Source organism: Chrysochloris asiatica, unplaced genomic scaffold, assembly GCF_000296735.1.
Source record: "Chrysochloris asiatica unplaced genomic scaffold, ChrAsi1.0 scaffold00005, whole genome shotgun sequence".
Classification (NCBI taxonomy): domain Eukaryota; kingdom Metazoa; phylum Chordata; class Mammalia; order Afrosoricida; family Chrysochloridae; genus Chrysochloris; species Chrysochloris asiatica.
In genome coordinates, this window is record NW_006408523.1 from 31041625 (window position 1) to 31065955 (window position 24331).

Sequence of the window (24331 nt, forward strand, 5' to 3'; positions counted from 1 at the left end):
CCCCCAAGTAATTTTTCACCTTTCTGCTATTGTCTCCATGGAATAATTAGATTATACAGATTGTATTGCAGTGATTTGAGGGATATGGCTTACTTTTCTAATGATAGTCTTGGTAACTCCCACTAAATGACTGGGTGGAATAATGCAGATTGCATATATTTCTTCTTTTCCTGATGAATGTGGGTAATAAAACATGGGGAAGATGCAGATAGAACAAAATGATTCCCTTGTGAATGATTGTTAACAGGGATAGTTATAGTTATAAAAACACGGAACTCTAATTTGGGGATTTGTCAATTTTGCCTTACTGCTGGGTATAAAATGACCCATCTCAGAAGAAATCTCATTACCATCAAAAAGGAAACCCAGGATTAGAGTGCATTCTTTGAACCCAAAGATTAAAGCATGCTAAAACTATGATCCAGTGGACAGGGAGTTGTGACACCAACTAAGTGGTGTCAGTGATGGCAGCAGCAGCATCACCAAGAGCCCAAGACAGAGTGTCAGGATTACTGGCCCCTGGATAGAGCAAAGCTGAATGCCTTCAGGCAGGAGAGTTCTTTGTCTATCCGGGTGCCTCCAGGTACTTAATAAGGGGACTAAGATTGCTGACCCATGGAGTTAGAGCTGAGTGCCTTTGAGCTGAAGTTTATGGTAGAGTGGCATGCCCTTTGGGCATTTGTCACAGTGCTAAAATAGCTTTCTAACACTTGCACAAGGTGGGCAGGGCCCAAGGGGCCACATGGCTGAGAGACTGAGGGCCAGAGAGAGGCCTGTTCTCAGACATGACTTAGAAAAGACTGTGCCAAATAAAAAACTGAATACTGAGCTTTTCAGGTCTTGAATTGTAACTTGTCACTTCTTTAATAGATAACACATTATAGTAAGTACTGCTAGTGTGTTCTGTGTGGTCATTGCAATGGGTTACTGAACCCAGCAGAGAAGGAAAGTGCCATGGGAAGGACAGTTCAAGTCAGAATTGATTTACAAGTTTGGAATGCAGTGTCAGGTCTGACCTCTGCCTCAAGGAAATCAACCTACGACTGGTGTTGAGTATGTTCTCCTTTTCCCTTTCAAAGTCCGAGGAGATCAGGCACCACCCCCATGTCATTTTTAGACACAGCTTACCTTTTACAGGCCCATTCGGAAAAATAAACTCTCTATTAAAAATGCATTAGTCTGTTGCTTTCAATTCGCTATGGTTGATAAGTGATCTTACTATATTCAACTTCAGCTTTAACAAAAGTCTTTATACTACAAACGTTATTGCAGAGTCATGTGGCCTGATAATTAAACTGAGTATTTGACAGTTACTGGAAGTGCACACTTATTGCGAAAATGGTTGGGCGGCAACACCTGACCTCCTTTAACGTCACAAGGAGGAAGGAAAACCAAAATCAACAGTCCAAGTTTGATTTCCATGAGGTGGAGGTGAGATATGTCTCCATCTTCCAGACTTTTACCAATTTTAATACTAGTCATGTGCTCTCAAAACACTCTCTGCTTCTCTCCTGGATTGTGTGATATATTGCAATAGCCACACAAAACTCACAGACCACACTCTCAGTTATGAGGTTTTATTAGGGAAGTTGCAATTCAGGATCAGAAATGCTCAGGAAGCAATTCTTCAAGCAGAATAACTTCTACTTACCCTTGCCCAAAGGTACATCTCTCTCCAGCCCTTGACCTTTCATCCTGGCTCTCATCCTGCTCAAGCAAGTGTTACAAAGCTTTTTAACTCGGCTGATTAATTTCTCAGAACTTCCTGCTCCCTGACCAGGAAATCTTTTGCCTGAAGGCTCACAGGTTCTCAGTCCATGAGTTCAGATGCCTAGCACAGCATTTCTTGCTGGTCTCCTGGTTCTACTTCCTCTGTTACTTGGTTTTCTTCCATCTCTTCTTTATGTCTCTCACTACCTCTGGTGTGATTCAGGAGATTCAGAGGTGGAAAGGGGGATCTCATTACCATCACATAAAAGGAGTCAAGATTGGAGTGAGTCCTTTGAAACTGAAATTTCTGTTGACATCAAGTGGATCTCGGCTGAAAGGCAAGAATACCAGGGAAATGTTTACCTGTTTTGATGACCACACAAAGACATCCTACTCTGTGGATCCTAGAAATTAGGGATAAAATTGTAAAGAACAGGTGTGCCCATGAGGAACCTATACATAGACCAAGAGGCAGTCCTTTAAACAGAACAAGGGGACACTGGTGGTGGTGTGCCATGGAGTTGGTTCTGACTCATAGCAACCCTGAACAGTGTTTCCGAGGCTGTACATCTTTACAGAAGCACAAAGCCTCACTTTCTCGCACTGAATGGCTGGTAGTTTAGAACTGTTGACCTTGAGGTTAGCAGCCCAACTCCTAAGCACTACACTACAATTGATTTAAAGGTTTAAAATCAAGGAAGTTGTGCATCAGAATTATATCCATTCACCATGCTTACTTAATCTGTATACTGTGAAAATAATCAGAGAAGCTATGTCATCACAGGAAAATTTGTCATCAGGATTGAATGTAGGAAGAACCGGACGTGTGTTAAACCCACTCTGAGGCAGTTATCAAACCAAGGGACACCTTGATGAGAACTGCAAGGAAAACCTTGCATGCCAAAGATTATGAAAACGAACACACTGACCAGGTGGCTGAGGGAGAACTCTATAATGAAGAGAAAATATTTGTGCCTGACTGTTATCTAGATAATAATAAACTTTAGCTTTGTTGTGGTGCCTGAATATGCTTTCTACCTAAGATTGCACTTAAAGCTGTGTTGTAGGTAATAAACTCACTCTTGACTGACCATCTGGAGTCCCCTGTCACTTCCATTCCCCATCCACCTCCAGAGACCCCCTCATGCAGTCTTCCTGCAATTGAAGCCTTAGTACCAACTTTTGCTTTGCAGATGGCACAACCTTGCTCACTGAAGGTTACGAGGATGTGAAGCTTACTGATAAACATGAAGGACTCTAACCTTCAATGAAAATTATATTTTAGCATAAAGAAAACAGAAATCCTCACAACAATACCAATAAGCAACATCATGATAAAGAGAATATATATTGAAAATGTCAAGAATTTAGTTTTATTTGTTTCCACAATCAATACCCAAGGAAGCAGCAGTCAAGAAATCAATTAACATATTGGTTTCTGTAATTAGGATGCAAACGATCTCTTTAAAGTGCTACAAATAAAAATCAAAGATGCCACTTTGATGACTAAAGTGAGTCTGTCTCAAACCATAGATTTTTTTTTTTTTTCCACCTGGTATGTAAGAACAAGCTGAACAATTAATGAGGAAGACTGAACAAGAATGGATGTATTTGGATTATGGCCTTGGTGAAGAATAATGATTATATGATGAATTGCCAGAAGAATGAAGGAATCTGGGCTGGAAGTACAGTCAGAATGCTTCTTGAATTGAGAATGATAAAATTTTTCTTGCTTTCTATGAATATTTTATGAGAGTAACCAGGCACTGGGAAAGAACATGATACTTGATTGGTTAGAGGGTCAGCAAAAAAGAGGAAGCTCCTCTATGAGCCATATTGAAAGAGGGGCTACAACAATAGACTTCAACCTACCAAGGACTGTGAGGATGTTGTAAAACTCAGTAACGTTTGGCTGTTACACATAGGGTCACAATGAGTAGGAACCAACTCAGTGGCACTTAACAACAACATTTGATAATCATCATACATCTTTGAGAAACAATGAAACATTCCTAAACTTCTAATGAGAAATATTTTTATAGGAGAAATTATGTGTAGCTTTTTAATTGTATCATAAGATGGCTTTTAACTTTCATAGCTTTAATTAGCATTTTAGGGCTTTTTTAATACAAAAAAAATATAACATTGTTATAAGAAAAAAAATCAGGAAAGAGTATTTTTGCTAATTTGCAACTGAATTGTAATAAACTCTTTTTCTTTTAAATAAAATACTTTAATGAATAACTTTTTGACTTGTTTTGTTATAGCCATATTTTAGAAAATTTACACTTTAATTGACTTTCTCAGGAAAACTTGTAAAATTAGTGGCACTTTACCTCTTATTATGAGAAAAGAATATTATGGATTTTCCAAGTTGAATTTAAATGAATGTGTTAATTACTCACATTTGAATAATTTGCTTTTTGTATTATGTTAAATGACTACTGTGCAGAAGAATTGTTCTAATATATCGCATATTATGGAAAATATACCAATCTTGGAAACACAAACATTTTTCATTTTTAATCATCTTTTATGTTGTTGTTGTTAAGTACCATTGAGTCGGTTCCAACCCATAGAGACCCTGTATAGAGTTTCCGAGGAGGGGCTGGTGAGCTTGAACCGCTGACCTTGCAGTTCAAACCAACTTTGCAATCCAGTGCATTAACCCACAGCACCACAAAATTTCTTACTTTCATTTCTATTATATTTGCCATTTCTTTGGTGGAGTTGCTTATTTAGAGAGAAACGATGAACAAGAATAGTAAAGGCATTATAATGCCTCATTAAATATACACTCACAGAAACATATTCTGAATTAAATACAACCAACTGATATACATTAGACAATTTCTGACCTTAAGAAATTAAGAAAGAGGGTTGATTATAGAAATAAAATTGTAACTTTTATTTATCATTTTTTATTGCATGAACTAGAAATGCATATTACTTCCACAAATAGTAATCATTTTAAAACAAAATTTTCTTATAAATGTACAGTTTTATACATTAATGTATATTTCTATTGGTTATTGGCTTACATTCAACTCTTCCTACTCTCTCTCTCAGTTATGGACTCATGATATGGCACTGAGAGATCCGTGCTGGAAAGTGAATCCAAGATCTGCAGTTCAAACCCTATACAGGGTCTCTGAGTCTGAACCAACTTGACGGCATTTAACAATAACAACCTTAGTTATGGCTCTGCTTTTTATCATGATGCCTTAATACAGTGTCCTTTGTTTATGTTTGGAGGCCTTGTCTTCATAGGAAAAAAAAACAAAACAAAAACAAACAGAGAGAGAAAGAAATAAGGGGAAAGAATAAGGAGAAAGAAAGTAAATGATGACAAACTTAGAGAAGTCAGAATTCTTGGGTTCCCATTGATTTTTTAGCTCCTCTTTCCAGTCTGAGCTCATCTAGTTATCAGGCCAAGAAAGCAGTTTTTATAATTTTCTACAACATGTAAGGTCCATTAGGGTATTTGCAACAAAAGATAATTAACCATTATAAACACAGGATATTTATAATAGGCACATCAACTCATTATTTATATTTGCATTTCAAAAAGATAGTGAGCTGAAGTTATCCCCTAAGATCGATGTTTGCTAATTTCCTCAAAAAATAAAGAATATCACCCACAGGGACTACACTCCATTAAAGAATTACCTGTATGAGACCAAGCAGTGAACAATTATTTAAAGGAAAAGAAAGATTAGGTAAGAGGTGAGGGAGGAAAGCTTCGTAACTGGAAATGAAACAACCAGAACAGAAACAATGAGAATGTTCACTCATTTTGAAGACGGCAACCAATGTCACTGTATAATCTGTGCAAAAATTGTTGAATGGGAATCTATTTTACAGTATAAGCTTTCAACAAAACCACAATACTATTTAATATGTATGTATATCCCTGTATTGTTGCTATTGTGAAGGACCATCAAGTTTTTTCCAACACATAGTGACTGTGCATAGGGTTTCTGAGGAGCAACTGGAGCTTTAGACTGGAGACCTTCATGTTAGCAGTCCAGTGCTTATCCCACAGTGCTGCACCAGGATTCCATCCCTGGATTAAGTAGATGCATGTATCTTGTGTCACTTTCAAGATATACGCAAAGCTACAACTCAGAAAAGAAAAAAAGGAAATACATTAGTGATAACATATTTGAGAAGATATTTTGAAGCTTGATTGTATTAGATTGAAGAGAGAAGTAATGAGGAAAACAGTAACTCCTTTAGCCTTTTTCGCTGTTCTTTGTAGATAACAAATTTATTCAGTGATCATATGAGGATGGTGCTATACCTGTCTGTTAAACCAACCTTCCCATAATTTTGACTTGTCTCTTTGGAAGGATTTAGATCATAGTCTTCTGGTACAACTGGAATATTCATATTAAATTTTCTACTCTATAATTATTCATATATTTTTTTTACTGTATTACCTTCAAAAGCAAAGATATTAAAAATTAAAATATCTAGTCAGTGTACTTTTTTGTATAAATTAGCAATTTGTGCTTTACTAAACTTGCACTTTCTAGATTTTAGAATAAAGAGGTCTTTCACAGCAATCTTTACTATACCTTCTCCAATCTTTTAGAATAATGAAAACACTAGCCAACTAGCCAACTAGCCAACAGCTATTTCTGTAAAATTTCTGTAAAAATATTTTGCTGTAATGACCAACAATTCTTGTTTAATAAAAGGTTCAAGATAGGAAATCAAACCATGCATCATAGAGACTTGGCAGTGAGAATCCTACTTGCTAGGAAATATAGATATTACCTGGAATATATTTATTTTTCCATGTAGAATCTTCTAAGTTAAAATACTTCCAAATAAAGAAATATTTTTCTAAGACTCTGTCTAAACTGATGCAGACTCAATAATCTCCTTTATGGAGCCAAACAGATAATTTTATATTAATTGACTTGATACTTTAAGAAAAATGTTTTAAAATTAGTGTTAGAACCTGTTTTAAAAGTTTCATTGATTTTATGGGTAATACTTTCATTTTTCTTTGACTTTGAAAAAGACATATTTTGGTCATTGGTAATTTTAAAACATTGAATATTGGTTGATATTATTTTGAAAATCTGAGATTTAGAATCATTGTCCTCCAATTTGCCTAAATTTAAAGTATGTCTGTTGAATGGGACAAGTAATCTCACTGTTGTTCCATTTATTTTAAACTTCAAAGAGCACAAATACATATACAAGCTATCTTTTGACATCAGTGTCTCCTACTTAAACATTCTTGGGCAGGAAGTTCTAAATAGAATTGAAACACTATAGTGTCAGAGGTTCAAATATCCATTTCTAGATCTGTCATAATCTTGGTCTCCTTCCAAAGGGATTGACTTTATGAAAGAATGTGTCTTTATCGGTTGTAGGAATAATAATGCATTCTTTCTCCAATGAATAGCACCCTACTGATATTAAGTAATAACTTATATTCCTTACTTTGAAAAATATGCATGTGCTTCTTAGGATATAACATATGATACTTTGTTCTTCATTCAATGGGCTAAGTATTTTAACCTAAGATGAAAAATATTCATGAAAAAATACTTGGCAAACATTTTTGAACTTTACTCTCTTATACACTGATAAATCGTTATGTAATCTAAAATAAGAGATTTCCTAAAGTTTAATTATTAGCATAATATGTAGTGAGAGAATCTTGCTTTTACACCAAGCATCTATTTATTTTTATTCTGTTTAATTAAAAAGGTAAAAAGGAAGTTGTTGATATTTTATTTGGAAAACAATGACTCAGCCCTTGTGTGTGTATGGAGTCCTGGTGGGTGTGGTACTGCAGGATAGTGCAGTGAACTGCAAAGTCCACGATTCAAACTCACCAGCCGCTCCTCAGAAACCCTTAACAGGGTCACTATGAATCAGACTCAACAGCACTTAACAACAACATGTGTGTTCGCGGGGTTGACCTCTCAGCTCTAATATCTTTCCTTATTGGTTTAATATACAGTGTATCATATTGTAATAGAAGGAGTAACCAAAGAATTCTTTATTGTGACACAATCTGGCCACAGAACTCAAAACCTGGGGTTTTGCCCCCCCCCTTTTTTTTTTTTTTATAAGTTAGAGATTTACCTGGGAAATTGTGAAAATATTAGGAAAAGTCAGTGGTAGAAATAACTTGTTTGAGCATGTAACCAACACACAGGAAACACAGAGTGTAGATAAAGCAGTGTCTTAATGACATCTTTTAGTCCCTCTAACAGGGCAGGTCTGAAAATAGCTTATCTCTGAATTTTTCCAGACATATGAAACAATACATTATTTTACTTAATCTAAACAAATTTTTATATTTTGGCACATTATAAAGAATAGAAAATGAAATTAGAGGAACTTCCATCAGGTATTTTATTACTGAAATTATTAATTAGAATAAAATATTGTTGTTGTTAAGTGCCGTCCAGTCCGTTCTGATTCATAACCCTGCGTAGGTTTCCAAGGAAAAGCTGGTTGAGAAAACTTGCAGTTTGACTTTGCAGTCCAAACCGACATTATGGTCAAGTGCTTTTCCTATAGTGCCACATCGTGACTCCACCTAGAAACATTCAAAAAGAAAAGAGATATATTTTGTTTGTGCATTATACAAACTAAAGTATTGAAGAGGTTAAAGAAAGACCTAAATGTATAGGAGTACTGTTGATACTATAGGATAAGCACTGGACTGCTAACCAAAAGGACAGTAGTTCAAACCTAGCAGGCACTCCATAGGAGAAGGATGTAGCTTTCTGCTCACACAAAGATTTGTGGCCTCAGAAACCCTATACAAATTCTCTATGTATAAGAATCGACTCAATGGCAGTGAGTTATAGCAATGTGTGTGTGGGTATTTCATCCACTGCCATTGAGTCGATTCCTACTCTCTCTCTCTCTTTCTCTCTCTCTCTCTCTCTATATATATATATATATATAGATATCTATATAGATATCTATAGATATAGATATAGATAGATAGATAGATAGATAGATAGATATAGATATATAGATATAAATATATGTTGTGGTTGTTGTTGTTATGTGCTGTGGAGTCGGTTCCGACTCATAACGACCCTGTACAGGGTTTTCTTTATGGAAGCAGAAAGCCTCATCTGAGGGGACTACAAATAGTGTATGGAAAAATGAAATAAAAGGTATATTTTGTATATATACACACACACATAAAGAGTGAGAGAGTTATTGTTGTTGTTAAGCGCTGTCAAGTCAGTTCCAACCCATAGTGACCCTGCATAGGGTTTCTGAGGAGCAGCTGGTTAGCTTGAACTGCCAGCCTTGCAGTTTAAACCAACTTTGCATTTTAGTGTATTAACCCACAGCGCTACATCAGGACTGCAAACTACAAGGTTGGCAGTTCAAATCCACCAGCTGCTCCTTGGAAATCCTATATAGGGTCATTTTGAGTCATAGATGACTCTGGCGCTTAACAACAAAAACAATATATGTGTGTATGTGTATACAGTATTGTCACCATAACAAGTTACAGTTGTTAAGTGCTGTCAAGTTGATCACAACACATAGTGAACCTGTATTGGGTTTCAGAGGAGCAGCTGGAAGATTTGAACCACCAACCTTTCGGTTAGCAGTCCAGTACTTATTCTCCAGAGCCACACGAAGATTCAGTGTTGGGAATATATATGTGCATAATTGGCTCTCACAACTATAACAGGATTGGTAGGATTTTATTAAGAAAAAAATTTTTGAATTTTCTTGAAGTGATAACCCATTGAAGATGGTCTAAGTCTATTCAGGACAGATTTCAAGATGTTTTCTTTTATTTTATGTATGGCAATAGAAGGCAAGTAGTAGTCTCTAAGGTGTTGCAGTCAGGAGAAACAGCTAAGAAACAAATGGCACTTAACTTTTGGTGAAATTTACAGTATATCTAAATGAAAAACTAGTTTCACCAAAAGAAAGTTTGAAGGTATGACAATAAGATATTGAATTCCTAATCAATTGAAAATTCATTAAATTTGTTAGTTTTACTTTAAAAGTATCTCTCAAACCTTTCAATATCTACCTGACGAACAGCTCCCATATAGTTCATGGTATTACCAACTTTTATAAAGTCATGCGTAATTTCCTTTCAATATAAGGCCTCATCTCCACTAATTTCATCTTATATAATTCTTATGAAATAAAATTCTTAAACAATAAAATTTACTTTTTAAAATGTGTAATTCATTGCTTTGCAGCGCTCTAACAAAGCATCCATGCTATTCAGTTTTTAATTGCAGTATATGCTATTACTCCACAAAGCAAGTGTGTATCCATAGTAATCAGTTCCTATCTCTCCATCCCCATTTCTGATTACCGATCATTTACTTTCTGTCTCTATAGTTAGCATATAAATCAGATAAGAAACCATGTGGCTACTTGTGTCCGGCTTCTTTCAATTAGCATATTTTCAAGATTCAATAATATTTTAGTATGATTAATAGCCTATTATATAGAAATACATATTTTTAATCCATTCATTAGTTGATTCTTGGCTATTATGAATAACACTGCTGTGAACACTTACATATAACTTGTTTTTGTAAGCATATGCTTTACATTTGTGGTATTGTTGTTGTTGTTAACTGCCGTTGAGTTGATTCCAACACATAGTGACCCTGTATAGGGTTTTGAGGAGCAGCTGGTGAGCTTGAACCGCCAACCTTGCAGTTCAAACAGCTTTGCAGTCTGGCACTTTAACCAAAGCACCACACCAGGACTCTATTTGTGGAATATATGCCTAAAAATAAAATGTACAGGACTATGATTAAATATCAGAGGAGCTATTTGACATCTGATGTTTTCTAATACATTCATTGTCAAGCAGACAAAGTAATTGTATGAAAAATAAATCTGATCAAATCATTGTTATGGTTGAAACATTTCAAAGACCTTTCCCCTATAGAAAACAAATTCTAAAATATTAACTGAGGCGCTACATAAGCTGGCATTTGCTTGTCTATACTCCAATCACCTGTTGTTTGTTGTTGTTAGATGCCATGGTGTCAATTCCAACTCATAGTGAGCTACACACAACAAAACCAAACACCACCTGATCCTACACAATCTTCACAATTGTCAGGCTTGAGCCCATTGCTGCTGCCACCCTGAAATTCCATGTCACTGGTCATCTCCCGCCCACCCCTTTTCTTTTTGCTGACTCTCCACTTTACCTAGCGTTATGTCTTTTTCCAGGGACTGGTCCCTCTTGATAATATTTCCAAAGTATAAGGGACAAAGTCTCAATATCCCAGATTCTAAAGAGCATTTGGCTGTACTTCTTCCAACACAGATTTACTTGTTCTACTAGCAGTCCATTGCAGTATTAATATTCTTCTCCAACACCATAACTCAAATACATAAATTCTTCTATGGTCTTCTTTGCTCACTGTCTAACTTTATCATGCATATAAAGCTAATGAAAATACCTTGGCTTGAGTCAGGCACACCTTAGTCCTCAAATTGACATCTTTGCTCTTGCACACTTTAAAAGGTCTTGTGCAGCAGATTTGCCTAATGAAATACATCATTAGACTTATTGACTGCTGTTTCCATGAGTGTAGATAGTGAACAAAAGCAAAATGAAATATTTGACAACACCAATCTTTTCTTCACTTATCTCGATATTAATTGGTCTAGTAGTGAGGGTTTTTGTTTACATTTAGGTGCTGTGGTCTTTGATGTTCTGCATCAGTATTTTAAGTCCAATTTACTTACAGAAAACAAAAATATCATCTGCAGGTCACAAAATGTTAATGAATCTTCCCCCAATCCTGATGCAACGTTCTTCTTCATATAATCCAGCCTCTAGTATTTGCTCCGTGAATAGATTAAATTAGTATGTCAACAGAATACAAAACTGATGTACAACTTTCCTGATTTTAAAACATTCATTGTCTTCTTGTTCTGTTCAAACAACTGCCTCTTGGTCTCTATGTAAATACTCCTCGTGGGTAAAATTTATCCTTCTAGAATACTCATTATCCATAATGTTGTTCATAGCTTATCATACTCCACACACTTGAAAGCCTTGGCAGAGTCAATAAATCACAGGTAAACATCTTTCTGGTATTATCAGTTTTCAACCAAGATCCATCTGACATTAGCAATGATATCCCTTGCTTCATGTCCTCATCTGAATCTGGCTTGAAAATCTGATTCCTTGTCAATGTACTGTTGCAGCCATTTTGTAAAAATTATCTCTAGCAAAATTTTACTTGAATATGATAATAATGATTTTGTCCTATGATTTCTGCATTCTGTTGGGTACCTCTCTGTGGAATGGGAATAAATATGGGTCACTTCCAAATAATTGGTCAGGTAGCTGTCTTGAAAATTTCTTGGCATAGATGAGTGAGTGCCTCCAGTGCTGCATCAGTTTGTTAAAAGATTTCAATTTGTATTCCATCAATTCCTGGAGTATTGTTCTTGGCCAAAGCCTCCAGTGCACCTTAGACTTTTTCCTTCAGTACCATTTGCTTTTGATCTACGATGTCTCTTAAAATAATTGAATATTGTGTATTTATTTTTGGTGCAGTGACTGTGCATTTCTTCCCTCTTCTTTTGATGTTTTCTGTATCATCCAATATTATTCTCAAAGAACCCTTCAATATTGTAAGTCGAGGACTGATTTTTTTTTTCTTCAGTTCTTTCAGTTTTGTTTTCTTTTTTTCCAGAGAAATGCTGAGGGTACTGTTAGCTTTTGGTTTGGTAATTCTAAGTCTTTTCACCATGCAATGTAATACTGGACTTGTCTTCTTTATTTGCCCTTTGAAATTTTCTGCTCAATTCTTTTACTTTCTCATGTCTTCCATTTATTTTAGCATCTCTGTGCTGAAGAGCAAGTTTCAGAGTCACTTCTGACAGTCATTTTTTCTTCTTTTCCTTCTTTCTTGTCTTCATTACCTTTTGCTTTTTTCCTGTATAATGTTCTTGTTGTCATCCCACAACTCTTCTGGTCTCCAATCATTAGTGACTAACACAACAAATTTGTTCTTGAGATTATCTCTTAATTCAGATGGAATATGTTCAATGTCATATTTGCTCTCGTGAACTTGTTTTAGTTTTCTTCAGCTTGGGCATGAATTGGCATATGAACAATTGGTGGTCTGTTCCACAGTCTGTCCCTGGCCTTGATTTGACTGATGATATGGAGCTATTGTACCTTTGTCTCTTCATACAGATGTAGTCAATTTGATTTTTGTGTATTCCATCTGGTAAAGTCCGTGTGCATTGTTGTTAAGTACTGTCAAATCTATTCTTACTCAGCAATCTTGTATATGGTATCAGAGTATCAGTTTATAGGTTTGAACTGCTGACCTTGTGGTTCATAGTCCAGTGCTAATCCTACAGCACCACACCATGAATCTTCCTTTATATTAAAAAAGAAAAAGAAAAAAAAAGTTATTTGCAATGAGTTAAGTCATTGGTCTTGGAAAATTCTTTGATGCAATCTCCAGCATTGCTTCGGTCTCCAAGATCATGTTTTCCAAGTACTGATTCTTCATCTTTGTTTGTAACCTTTGCATTCCAATCACCAGTAATTATCCATAAGTCTTGATTTCATGTTTGATCAATTTCAGACTCAAGTAGTTGGTGGAATTCTTCAATTGCATTTTAACTGTCTTTAGTGTTTGGTATGTATATTTGAATAATAGTATTAGCTTGCCTTCTTTGTATACTTCTGGATATTATCCTATTACAGGCAGTATTGTACATCAGTAAAGATGCTGAAATATTTATGATGATGAATCCAATGCCATTTCTCTTCAAATTGTCATTCCCAGCACAGTATACCATATGATTGTCAGATTCAAAATGGCCAATAGCAGCCCATTTCAGCTCACTAATAACCAGGATATCAATATTTATGCATCCATTTCACCTTCCATTTTTACTAGATCCATACATACTTCATGCAGTCCATGCTCTGATTATTAATGGAGGCTTACAATTATTTCTGCTCATTTTGAGTTGTGCACTCCAGTCAAAAACTCACCCCATTCCCACAATGCTCTAGCCACAGATTCACTTTCTAAACCTTAAACAGTGCCTTTTATTCTATAAAAGAATCTTGGAATTGTTCTTCCAATAGCAAAGGTCTTCTCCCTATATATATTTTTTCTATTGCAAATTTTTTTCTTTTCATTAAGAAAATCACCAAAATTAACTTTTTAGAATTCTTAAGTTATTCTTTCAGAGTTCTTCTATTAATTTGCTTCATTATATATATAACAATATAGCATTGTCATAGTTATTCTTTTATATACTGTAAGTTTCCCTAATATTCTGTTTAATTTATTTGTATCTTAATTGATTGTCCAAGGCTTGGATCATAATTGAAGCTAAACAAACACTTAAAAATATATTATGTTTATAAATGAATCTATTATTATTCATTGAAAGGTGTTAGATAAAACCCTAAGTATTTGTTATGAGTTTAGTTATAATTTCAGATATTTTTGATTTAACAAAGTTGAGATACAGGTAATAGAGGGAACTGAATGCATGAAACTGTACTTTTGCCTATTATATATTTGTATTAACCTTTCTATGATGTACATCAATATTAGAGATTGATTTGGTCGAACATATAAGCTGTATTTCATTAGACCTACTACAAACCAGAGTAAAAGACTGCAGCTTTCCTCTTATTAAAAACTTAGTTTGGGTTGTCCTACAATAATGAAAGAATTCTCGTCTCTTAAATGAGATGGATGGTCCAAGCGGCAGCATCGATGGGCTCAAGCGTGGCAACAGTAGTGAGATTGGCCCAGGATTGGGCAGTGTTTCATTCTGCTGTGTATAAGGTCACTATGGGTCGGTACTGATTCGATGGCACCTAACAACAACAACAACTCTATTGGTATCCTATTGTAACATGTGAGAAAACTGTTACCTTAACCAAACACGTTACACTGCCAGACTACTCCTGGATACAGAAACAGAACTGAATGCATTGTTTTGCCATGTGCCTCTTTAGATAGAAATGTTCTATTCCAACTGGTTTTTGTGGGGTTTTTTTCAGTCATTTAGCTTTGTGTGTGTGTGTTTTACATCTTATTTTCTGGTTTTGATTTGTGTGATTATTCAGATGTTTTTATATAACTTAAATATTTGAATATTTTGATTAGTATATTTAAACATTGTCATATAATGTTTCCTCAATACATAATCTGACAATAATATCTATTTCAACAATTTAAAAATACATTCTTATAACTTCTAATGTTGATTTCATAATGCTTATAAGCATTTGTTGCAGTGCTTTAATGATTTAGCACTTCATTCTTTTTTTAAAGGTATGACTGAAGAAAACATTTTATATTTTGTAATATTTTCTATTATCTTCAAATATACCATTTCTAATTAAACAGATGATATTAATATGAATATGTCATTGACATTGATGCTATACTATTAATAAGTAATACACCTTTATAAAATATTTATGAAATAATACAATTATAGTTCTCATCAAGATGTAGGGATTTAGCAATAGAGAATTAGATATGATAATGTTAAGTAATTTTTATTGAAAGAACTACCTCCACTAATAGATTCAAGACTACAGCAAGAGATAAGAGCTTGGCTAGTATTACCTCAAAAGTAAGATAAATGAAAAAAAAATGATAAAACCAAATATTTTTAACAATATTCTTTTTTTAATTAATTATTAATTATACCATTAATTTATTAGACAAAAATATAAAGAACACCTACTACAAGTCAGGCATGTTATATGATTTAAAATAAACTTACAAAAACCAAAATATTGACAATGAGTCACTGTTGGGCAAAATTGAAGTGGCCCGTAGAGTTTCTAAGGCTGTAATATTTCCAGGAGACTCCAGCGTCTTTTTTCATGGAGTATCTTGTGTGTTGGAACCAATGACCGTGATTATCAGTGGAGCACGTAACCACTGTGCCATTTGTTGTTGCTAGGTGCTAATGAGTCGATTACAACTCATAGAGACCCTATGCACAAAAGAATGAAACACTGTCCAGTCCTGTGCTGTTAGGGTAAGAGAACAGGAGAAGAACGGCTGAGGAAGATTAATGTGGCAACAGAAAAACAGCACTGGGAAAAGATCACTAGAACCATAAAAAATACAAAAATAGAAAAAAACAAACAAACATAAAAAACACCTTCAAATACAAAAGACCGATGTGCAGAATGTGGGCAAAAAATAAAAACTATCTCCTAGTCAGGTAGACAGGATATAAATGAGATAAAAAAAAAACACATAACTATCTCCTTGTTTGTCTGAAACCCAGAGAGGCTTGTGAGTCCTCCCTCTTAATTCAGTAAGCCAGTTGTTGTTGTTGTTAACTACCGTGGAGTCAGTTCCAACTCACAGCGACCCTGCACAGGGTTTCCGAGGCTGTACAACGTTTTGGGAGCAGAAAGCCTCACCTATCTCCCCAGGAACGGCTGATAGTTTCGAACCACTGACCTTGAGGTTAGCAGCCCAATTTGTAAGCACTACGCTACCAGAGCTTTGGAAACTATCAACTACAAATTTACCTTCCCCTTAACTGGCTTTGAACGCAGGCTCAAAGTCAGTAATGACAAGTATCCCTAGGTCTCCCTAATGGAAAGTATTCATCCTGAAATCATGGACTCCTTCATGGATGCCAGATGCACGCGCATGGGAGAAAGGGGGCACAGAAGAGACAAATGAGAGCAGAACTATGCAAGCAATAACTTCCACCTCCTTTTTGAAATGGGAACAACTGTTATTAAAGGAAAAAATTAACCTCTCACTATAAATACATGCATTTTCAAAAGCCGTGGTATTTCCAATAACATCCTATGCACGTGGAAGTTGCACAGTGAATAAAGAAGACTGTAGAATTGATGCATTTGAGTTATGGTGTAGGAGGAGAACACTAAAGCTGCCACGAACTGCCAAAAGAATAAACAAATCTGTGTAGTACAGCCAGAATGCCCCTTAGAAGCCAGGAGGGCTAGACATCGTCTCTCAAAATTCAGAAATATGATCAGGAGGGACCAGTCCCTGTAGTAGGGCATCATGCTTGGTAAGTGGAGGATCAGCTAAAAAGAGAAGAGAAATACCTCCAATGAAATGGATTGGCACAATGACAGCAGCAATGGGTTTAAGCATAACAACGATTGTGAGGTTGGTGCAGACCCGGGCAGTGTTTCGTCCTGTTGTGCATAGGGTCGCCATGAGTTGATTCCCACCCGATGGCACCTAACAACATAAATTCATGTCAAGCTGTGAACACACCAAGATGCTGCTGCCTTGGGCATGTCTCCTCTACAAGTATTCTTTCTCTAATAAAACTCTTTTATGTTACATTTCTTGACTTTTTAGTCTTTATAGCCTGACTCAGGCAACAGCGCCATCCTCACAATCATTGTTAAGCTTGAATCTATTGCTGCTGTCACTGTGCCAAACGATTTCTTGGAGTGGGGGGAGGTTCTTCCTCTATATGTACTGAACCTCTACTTTACCTAGCATGATGTCCTCTACGGACTCAGAAGATTAACTAGGAACCTTAGCGAGCAAAGAGTTTATGTTAGTGGGGAAGAAAATAACTCTCAAAAAGAGCCTGAAAATAAATGCAAAACTCAAAGAATGAAATCAATATCATTTGAAAATGGTTGAATTGGTATATGTTTTGTTCTGTATATTCTCATCAACGACTACAAAATAAAAAATAAATTTACAAAGCATACCAGAAAACATAGGTACAGGATTATTAGTACTGAGTTCAAATGGAGTATACCTATTTTTGAGCCATTTTAAATATAAATAGGCAAGTAAGACTTGCCATGATTAAAACTATTATGCTTTCATATTATAATTTAACTGTCCATGCTGTTATTTCACACAGCAATTGTAATTTAGCTGTCCATACTTTTATATCAAAACCCAACTCATTTAAAACAAATTATAATTTTATAAGTGTCATCAATATACAATGATTGAAAATTACTATAATAGCATTCTAATTTTAAAAAAGACTGACATTGAGCATGGGAAGGAATCTTTTTTTTTTCCCAAAAAAAAAATTAGTGCATACATTTTACCAGTTATCATTTTCAGAACAAAGAAAAAGTTTAAAAGAAAATTATGATCACTGTTTCCAGCAATTTATAGTCTGGAGGGAATATGTTTAATACATTATAATTTATACAATAAAGGAGATATTTATGAAGTGGAAAAGAGCCCCAGGAAAGAGAAGCTATGCCTAAATTCCTAATTCCTAAACCATGTAGAATTTGGATTACAACTCGAGGATATTTCAGAAAAGACGTAAGACTATTTCCTGATTGTTTTATGATCATCCTGATAATGCTTGTATGGATAAGAACAGCATTAATATATCAAGTAATAGGTCACAAGTGATTATTGTTAGCAAATGAAGTATAGGAGTTGGGTGTTGATTAGAGAAATTTTTACTGAGCTGGAAGAACTGAAGAGCTCTTTCAATAGGAGGGAGAGGGATTGAGAGGAAGACATAAATTATTTCCTAATATATCTTGAAACAGGCAATGATACATTGGGAGTAGAGGAAAGGAAATTATTAATATCATCAGTTGTAGTGAAAACTGTAAAAGGACAAGATGAAGTTATATCTATAAATAGAAGCAAATTGTGGAGGCACTGGAATATCAGTTTAACAAATTCCAAAGATGCTGTTTTTCTCCAATATGTAATAAATTGTTATTGCAAACTTTGATTGGGAATGCAACATACCCAGGAGAAATTTGGGGGACATTGATGCAATAATGGCAGAGAAAATAGATCATTTTACTATTAACAACAAAGGAAAATGTAAACACAGATCTATACATGTTATACACAACAAAATATGTTGACATGGAATGAAATGCAGAATAGTGAGCTTGCCAAGTCAACACAGAAAACCTGCTAGTTTTCATGCAGGAACTTGCTAATTATATACCGGGAGAATGTCACAGAGGAAACAGGTTTAGAAATATTTAAAAAGAATAGACTATTGCTTCAGGGGAATTTTCTAGGAGAGTTGTCAAAATAAATAAAAAAACTTGCAATACCACAGACAAAATATGTTTGTTTTCTTGGCACAGAGGCAGAATATGTACGGTGAAAAATCTACATTTATCTGTCATTCTTGGCTGATTACTAGTTCCATTAACTTGTATGCCTATTCACACCTTAGCTTTATACATTCTCTTGGGGATTTGACTACATCACCATTCAACTTTGATAATAAATCACACACATGTTATGAAATAAACTCATATATATATAGTCGAATATCAATGTAATGTTATTGTTGTCAAGTGCCATCAACTTGGTTCAGACTCATAACAACCCTGTATAGGGTTTCAAAAGAGCAATTGGTGGGTTTGAATCATTGACCTTGAGTTAGCAGTTCAGTTCTTATCCTACAGTGCCACACCAGGTTATCAGTATCAGTATAATAGATTCCTGTCTATATTCTCTGTTGCTTTCCTTGGAGTCCCGGTGTGGCGATGTGGGTCAATGCACTGGACTACAAGGTCACTTTGAACCGCAAGGTCGGTGGTTCAAGCTTACCAGCTGCTCCTTGGAAACCCTATACAGGGTTGCTATGAGTCAATACTGACTCGATGGCACTTGACAACAACATTGCTTTCCTAAATTTTTAAATTACTTATGCTCTTTACTTCCCAGATGATGAAGAGGAAAAACACAAAAAAACTTCCTTTTAAAAAGTAAGTCAAGCAAGCTACTTTTGATATGAAATACTACTTATTCAACACAATACGGAGTCCTGTTGTGGTGCTGCAGGTTAATACACTGGACTGCAAAGTCAGTTTGAACCTCAAGGTTGGTGCTTCAAGCTCACCAGCTGCTCCTCGAAAACCCTATACAGGGTTGCTGTAAGTTGGAATGGACTCGAAGGCACTTCACAACAACAACATAATAAAACATAGCTCCAAATCCAATCCATAAGCATTGAGTTGGTTCTGACTCACAATAACGCTGTAGCCTAGAGTAGTCCCATCCCCCAAGGATTTAAGGCTGTCGATGTAAACAGAAGCACATTGCACTGTCTCTCTCTTGCAGAGCTGCTGAGCAGTTCAAACCACCAACCGGAAGTTTACAGCTGAGTGCTTTAAACATTGAAACACCAATGTTCCTATCCAACACAATACTGAAAAAGCATACATAAAATCTGACTAACAGTGTTTTTAAAGCCTTTATCTCTTTTCTTAAGGAGTTAATGGATATTTTTATATAGCAGATATACTTTTAAAAACTTGGCAGTACTCAAACAATTGAACTAAGCTAGTTTATTAATTTTCCACAAAATATAATGTAGGGAAAGTAGGGGCTAAATATTTGGCAGTAATATTGTTGAAATGTAGCTGTGCCTGATGAATGGATTAAAGAAGTCAGTGTTTCAGATTTTCTCATTTTCAAATCACATCATGCTTTTACTTAAAAAAAATTTGTATCAATTTTAATTTGTAAATTTTTCACACTTATGAAATATTTGGAAGAGCAGTATGACGATATCCATACTGGTAGTGGTCCTATGTACCATGGAGTCGATTCTAACTCATAGCAGCCCTATATAGGATTTTCGAGGCGGTTACGAATCGGGCTGCGAACCTTAAGGCCAGCAGTTCGAAACTACCAGCCGCTCCGCGGGAGAACGATGAGGAGTTCTGCTCCCGTAAAGATTTACAACCTCGGAAACCCTGTACAGGGTCGCAATGGGTCGGAACCGACTCGAAGGCACTTAACAACAACAATAACAAATCTTTACAGGAGCAGGAAGCCTTGTCTTTCTTCCGATGAACCACTGGTAATTTTGAACTGCTGACCTTGAGATTAGTAACCTAACCCATAATCACTGCACTACCAGAGCGCCTTCCATATACAAGGAGACTTCAAAACTTTAGGGAATAATTCCATTATCTTTTAATTCCATTCCCCTCCCTCCAATTACTAAAGAGCCTTCATATATGTGTATATATGAAGCTCATAGCAACCCTATAAGACAGACAAGAACTGTTAAAGTTTTTTTTCTAGGCTGTAATCTTTATGTGAGCAGACTGTCATATCTTTCTCCCCTAGAGCAGCTGGTAGGCACAATCCACTGACCTTTCCCTTACAGACAATTGCTAAACCACTGAATCACCATGGCTCAGGTATATACTCTATAGACTTAAGCATAGAAATGCAAATAGATGTTGTTGTTGTCAGGTGCCATCGAGTCGGAACCGACTCATAGCGACCCCATGCACAGCAGAACGAAACAATGCTCGATCCTGGGCCAACCTCACCACCGCTGCCACCCCCGAGTCCATCAATGATGCCACCTGGCCGATCCATCTCGTTGGAGGTCTTCCTCTTTTTCTCTGACCCTCCACCCTACCCAGCATGACATCCTTCTCCAACGATTGTTTCCTCCGGACTACATGTCCAAAGTAGATGTATGCACACTTAAATTCATTGCTTCTTTATTCACAATCACAAATAAATGGAATCAACTCAATTGGCCATCAACAAATGAATGGATAAGCAAAATGTGGTGAATACATACAACAGAATACTATGAAATGGTAAAGACAATAAGTCTGTGAAACATAGCATGACTGGATCTGCAGGGCATAATGTTAAGCAAAACAAGCCATGTTGTTGTTAAGGGCCTTCAAGTCAGTTCCAACTCACAGAGACTCTGCATAGGATTACTAAGGATATAAGGCCAAATATTTTATGATACTTCTTTTATAAAAAGATAAAAATAGTTATAGAGAGACCATGTTCATTGATAGCTACTGGATAGGAGGGGAGGTGAAAGTATGTTGTAGATCATAAAGCTGGTTGTTTTTGGAGATGTGGCCGGAATGCTCCCCAAGCAGATGAATAATGAGAGATTTCTCTTCAAGCACAGTAATTTGGCTTTCCATTGATTCAGTTCTATTTCTTTGCCTTTTCAGTGTACTATCTATTTCTGAAGTCTTAGTATTACTCTTCAGACTTTCTAATTACTTTTTTTGTATGGTTCACATTTTTCAGTTATTTTATCCACTTGTTTTCTTAGTTTTTCATAGTTTGTGCATGTTTTCTTTGATTTCATCTGTAGTTTTCTAGATCTTTCTCAAAATCCATTGATGTCGCCTAATTAGCATTTGTTTAAAAATTCCTTATCTAGTAGTTTTAATACCATTTCTGGTGTTATATTTTCTCACTCTCTATTTTGGTCACATGTTTGAGCTACTTTGTCTTGTTTATTTGTATAAAATGAAATTATCTGTTATTTCTGAGACACTGTTGTATATATTTTTGTATTTATATTCAATTGATAATTTTATATTGGTTATGTTTTCAGGCATACATTACCTCTCTTGTGGTAGACGTGGTAGAGACTGGAAATGTGAACATATTTAGGTGTCTATTCACTGTTTGTGTCAGTATAGTTCAGAGTGGGATCACATGCTCTGGAAGCAGGGGTACATGCCAGGCACCCAAATCCAGGCAGATCAGAGACTTTGCAGGAGGGGGTGCCATTAACCTATGTGCTGGTGTGTGGGTGGAGACTGATTAAGTACTTGGCTACCAAGAGGGCATGGTAACAAGGGAGAATATTGCCCCCTCTTGCCATCAACCTCCAGTCATACCCTGTGCCTTTAAGCCAGTGCATCAACAGCCTTTGGAAAATGTTCAAGACGGCCACACCACACCATGCCAGCCCACAATCTGCGTGTTTTTCTCCTCTCTCATTGCTTCTGTTCAGCTTCCTCTTCCAGTACACACTCACTTACTTCTCTGTCCTATCCTCTGAAGATCAGAAGATCACCATCTGTATCCGTCACTCTTTCTCCCATGTTTTATTGCAGAGAGTCATGTCAGTGAGTCTATTTACTCTGCCATCTTGCTCGAAATGTAGTACTGAGAAACACTTTACATCTTTTGTTGCTGTTAAGTGCCATCAAGTTGATTATGACATAGTGACCCTGTGTAGGTTTTCTGAGGAGCGGCTGGTGGGTTTGAACTGTGGACCTTGTGGTTAGCAGTTGAGTTCTTATCCTACACAGCCACATCAGAACTCTACTCTTAGAACTCTTTAAAACTTTAAACTCTGAAATCATCTTTTACAAAATAGCTGAGAGGCATGCAAAATAAAGAAATGGTACTCTACTTAAAAATCATTTGTATGAGGTCACAAGGTCAACAACTAAAAGCAAAGTTGAGAAGACAAGGGGACACAGGGAAAGCAGAGTACTGGAAAGGAATTAAACAGAACAGAGAGTGCTGAAACATTGTAGTAAGTATAACTAATGTCACTGAAATAATTGTGTGGAAATCTTCGAATGGCAACTTAAATTGCTGTGTACACTTTCACAAGAAACTAAATAAAATATTATTTTAAAAATTAAATTAAATGCAAGTTTCAAAGAAATATTTTTCACGTTTACTTAAACTTTTACAAAAGAAAATGAGAAAAAAAATGTATCTGCTAAGAACTTATATGACTAACCCTATCCCATATAAATTTAATAACAATATTTCTTTCTGTACTTTGCCTATTCACATTTTCATTTGGCAATGAGGCAGCCAATATTTTACTTCAACTTGGAATTAAATCCCAGAAACATGGGATATGAGAAAAATTTGCTATTTTCTTAGGATGAGCATGTTTCATCCTTGCCATGTATTTATAATTTCCATGAACTATTTTACATATTTTATATTTCTGCTTTTTTATTAAATAGTTGAAGCAATAAAACTTATACTATATGACCATTTCTTTGTTCATGTGCAAACCACTTAGAATTAAAGATGTTTCAACACTAAAGGTTAAGCAATTGCTAAAATCCTTCAAAAGAGCCTAAACACATGCATTTCTTCTCTCTGCTTCATGCCAATGGCTTTTTTTTTTTTTTTTTTTTTTACAAAGAAAACAACGTATGTTCTTTTGTCTATGTCACAGGATACATAAAAAGGCACTTTGTATTAATTTATTTTTCTTCAAGGAGGCACTCCTATTTAACTTTTGCAGTACATTCACATTCTTGCTTGTGGCCATTTTTTTTTTTTTTTTCCCTTCAATTGATTTAATCCTTTCCTAAAGGAATTTAACACTAGACAAAACTTGTTCATGAATAAACAGCCACTTATTTTGAAAGAGTTATTCAAAACCTTGAATAATTTTCCGTACATATTGGAAGGGTATCTAAGCATATGTGATTCTTGTATACATAGGCACAGTTTTCTATTCCTCATCTGTCTCTTACTGTGGGGATAGAAAAAAGACAGAAAAACAGCATCTGTTCCAAAAACTATTCAGTTGTAAAATTTTTTTTTTAAATAAAAATAACTGATTTACAGAACTCCTAACCAATCTTCATGAATTTCTATGTTATTACTAATGCTCTTCCAAATCCTCAAGTTAATTTCATTCCCTTCTGTTGATTTTTATATTACTCAGAAAAGAGAATTGCACATTTGCCTTTTCCAAACAACTATGTTGCTGTTGCTGCTGTATGCCATAGTGTCATTTCTGACTGTTAGTGACCCTGCATAAGGTTTCCAACTCTTTACAGAAGAAAAAATCCTCATCTTTGTCCCATGGAGTGGCTGGT

The 24331-nt window shown here is 35.6% G+C and overlaps 1 pseudogene; it reads left to right on the plus strand.

The window, feature by feature from the left end:
* Positions 1–1338: 1338 nt before the first annotated feature.
* Positions 1339–24331, plus strand: part of LOC102840873 — a 112613-nt pseudogene continuing 89620 nt past the window's right edge.